General features: G+C 38.2%; 1 pseudogene; it reads right to left on the reverse strand.

The window, feature by feature from the left end:
• Window positions 1-312: 312 nt before the first annotated feature.
• Window positions 313-1,800, reverse strand: LOC123935038 (annotated as a pseudogene).
• Window positions 1,801-3,900: the final 2,100 nt, after the last annotated feature.

Raw genomic sequence — 3,900 nt, forward strand, 5'->3', positions numbered from 1 at the left:
AAGCCTCGGCCTTCGGCTCAGGTCATGATCCCAGCGTCCCAGGATCGAGCCCCACATCGGGCTCTCTGCTCAGCGGGGAGCCTGCTCCCTCTTCTCTCTCTGCCTGTCTCTCTGCCTGTCTCTCTGCCTACTTGTGATCTTTGTCTGTCAAATAAATAAAAATAAATAAATCTAAAAAAAAAGAACAAAAAAATAATAATTTTTGTCATGCTGTTAAATCCATCATTAAGGATAAAACTGGTGCAAATTAGTCAAACGGATCCAACAAGCACTGATGTCCAAGCTAGCATATTGACAACTAATACATAACTGGTGGTCAATAGAGGGTTTAAAAGATCTTCCCTTTCTTCTTGTTCTTTTCCCAGATTCTGGAAGAGTTCTGTTATTCTAAAATACGTTGTTGGGCTTCCCAGTTTGCTTTCTCGTCTTCAAACTGATGACGTTTTTCCTCTAATTCTTTGTGTTGTGCTTCCAACTTCTTTTTCATTTGCTCATGGAGCCTTTGGAGCTCAGCTTCCGAATCCTTCAGTTTTTGAACTTTTTCTTTGACCTTCATCTCAAACACCTGCTCCATCTCCATCTTCTTCATCTTAGCTACATGCTCCCTTCTTCTTCTATTTGTGCAAGAGGGCTCTTGGTAAGCTGCCCTTTATTCTTGTTATTATCAACTCCATTATAAGTCACAGCTGCCAGTTTTCTGCTCCGGTAGTTCTCATAGTGGACATTATTAGTGACATCTTTCAAGTCTTGCATGTGTGTTCTTATCAACATATTTCTTAGAATTGTAAAATCACAATGTTAACCATTTTCAACTTCAGCAACACCCCAAGGATACTGCCTTCCTCTGACTCTTTTGCCATTAACTTCAATGATAGTATTACTACCTACCACAGCGAGAGGTAAACGGTCCTTTATCTTTTTTTGTTGTTGTTGTTAAGATTTTATTTATTTGACAGAGAGAGATCACAAGTAGGCAGAGAGGCAAGCAGAGAGAGAGAGAAGAGGAAGCAGGCTCCCTGCCGAGCAGAGAGCCCGACGCGGGACTGGATCCCAGGACCCTGAGATCATGATCTGAGCCAAAGGCAGAGGCTTAACCTACTGAGCCACCCAGGTGCTTGGTCCTTTATCTTTTTAACAAGCTTATTTTCTTCTTCATCATCTGTCTCTGGAAATTAATATATTTTAATTTTATGTTCTTGGATTTCTTTCATTATCTGTTTTTTAAACTGTTGGCACTCCTCTGGAGTAAGTGTGTCTGCTTTGGCAATAAGTGGAATGATATTCACTTTTTCAGGCAAACTCTCCATAAACTCAATATCCAATGGTTTAAGTCCATGTCCTTAAGGAGCGATGAAATATAAACAACACTGCCCCCTGTTATCAGGCATCTGACGTCTGTTCACTCGAGATTCTCCATTTAGGTAGTCCTCATATTTACTATCAATGTAGTCAATAACAGGCTGCCAGCAATTACTATTATCTACCACATCTCCAAATCCCGGGGTATCAACTATTGTGAGCAGCGACTGAACACCACCTTCTTTGATTAAAACTTTGGATTGTTCCACCTGTACTATCTTTTTTATTCTATGGGATGGACCTGGATACTCTGGAGAATACAAATCTGTGAGGAATAATGAGTTGATTAATGTTGACTTCCTGAGTCCAGATTCACCAGCAACCATAAGAGTGAATTCAAACCCTCTCTTCACTGATTTTCTGTATACTTGATTTGGGAGATTTGCAAATCCCACATAGCCTTCCAGGTTCTTCTGTTGAGCCATGGTGCTGCTGTTGATGATCCTCCTAAAGTTATGTTTTTCTTATTATGAATGAGGTTGAGTTTTTTTTCAGATATTTAAGAGTCTTGTCTTGATATTCCTATTTGTAAGATTTTTCTTCTTTATTTGATTTTACACACACACACACACACACACACACACACACACACACACATTCCTTTACCCATGATATGTTGTAGTAGTTAGGAATATTTTTGGTGACAGGTTGTGGGAAACCTGATTATAGTGGCTCTATTAGTTTGCTAGGGCTGCTGTAACAAAGTATGACAGAGTGTGTGTTTTAAATAACAAATTTATTTTCTCACAGTTCTGAAAAATGCAAATTCAAGATCACAGTGCCACCAGGGTTGGTTTCCCCTGCAACCACTTTTCCTTGGCTTGCAGATGGTCATCTTCCTATTGTGTCCACACATGATCTTTCTTCTGTGAGTGTGTATCCTTGCTTTTAAACATTTCTTCTTAAAAGGACACTGGTACTATTGGATTAAGCCCTGCCCTTATGACTTGATTAACTTTAATTCCCTCTTTAAAAGCCCTGTGTCTAAATATAGTCACAAATAGAGGCAAATTCCTTTAGGTCTTAAGGCTCAAGAATAATTTTCTTTGTCCAAATTCTCTGCCCTCCAGACCCACTGGGATAGCACTGTTATCTTCCCAGCCTTAGACAGTGACCCTGTGCTGGAGGAACTGGACAGCAGCAACAGGGACTGCAGTAACTGAGAAGACAGCTTTATCCCCTTGGTCTATGATGGCAGTGTAGACTTATTTATTTGTGAATCACTTTCAGGGCCATTCTTCCCTTTTCTTGAAGGAAGACACATGTTTACTGCTGGATAACTCTCTTGTCCTGTCCTGTAGAATCCCAGAAGTCTGACAGCATTTTTTCATTTTAACCTGTCTCTGTCCCCTTTACTCTAAGCTGATAGTATTTCTGCTGTTATAATCCCTATGTTAGCTATCGCTATTCTTAGCTTCTGCTGAGATGGCTGAGTAAATCTCCCATGTGCTCTTTATCAAAGGATTTTCCAGCCACACTCTTATGTTCTCTTCAGAACTTGCCTCCTCCTCTTTTGTAATATGAATAGGTTGAGCATTTTCTAAACCTTCAAATTCTAGTTCCTTTTCGCTTAACAATTATTTTAATTTATCTCTCTCATCTCTTATTTCACTAAAAACAGTAAGGGGAAACCAGGCTGTACCTTCAATACTTCGCTTAGAAATCTCAGTTAAATACACAAATTTATCACTTTTAAAATTTATTTTCCACAAAACACTGGATTACATACAGTTCAGCCATGTTCTTTGCCACTTTATAACAAGGACCACCTTTCCCTAGTTTCCAATAACATAATTCCTCATTTTTGTATGAGATCTCCCCAGAGTCACCTTTAATGACCATATCACTACCAACAATCTTCAAGGCAATGTAGACATTTCTTTTGTTAAATTTACTCCTAAGTACTAAGTATTCTTCTTGATGGTATTGTTGTTGGAATTATTTTCCTAATTTCTTTTTTGAATTGTTCATTGCTAGTGTAAAGAAATGCAATTGATTATTGTATATTATTTTATACTACAATCTTGCTGAACTCATTTATTAGCAGCTCTAACAGTTGTTTGCGTGTGTGTGTCTTTGGATTTTGTGTATACAAAATTATGTCATTTGCAAATAGGGATAGACTTACTTCTTTTTTTCCCAGTATGGATGCCTTTTCTTTTTTGTTGCTTAATTACCTTAACTAGAACTTCCAGTACAATATTGAATAGAAGTGGCAAGAGTGAGTATCCCTTTTTTGTTCTTGATCTCAGAGAAGGGAAGCTTTCATTCCCTCACATTATATATGATGTTAGCTGTGGTTTTTCATAGATGCCCTTTATCAGACTGAGGGATTTTACTTCTATTCCTAATTTGTTGAGTTTCTTTTTTGTTTATCATGAAAGGTTTTTGTTTCTTCAAATTACATTTGTGTACCTGCTGAGATGATTGTGTACCTTTTGTCCTTTATTCATTTTTTTAAAGATTTTTTAATTTGTTTATTTGATGGACAGAGATCACAAGCAGGCAGAGAGGCAGGCAGAGAGAGAGGGGGAAGCAGGC

This window comes from Meles meles, chromosome X, assembly GCF_922984935.1.
Source record: "Meles meles chromosome X, mMelMel3.1 paternal haplotype, whole genome shotgun sequence".
Lineage (NCBI taxonomy): Eukaryota > Metazoa > Chordata > Mammalia > Carnivora > Mustelidae > Meles > Meles meles.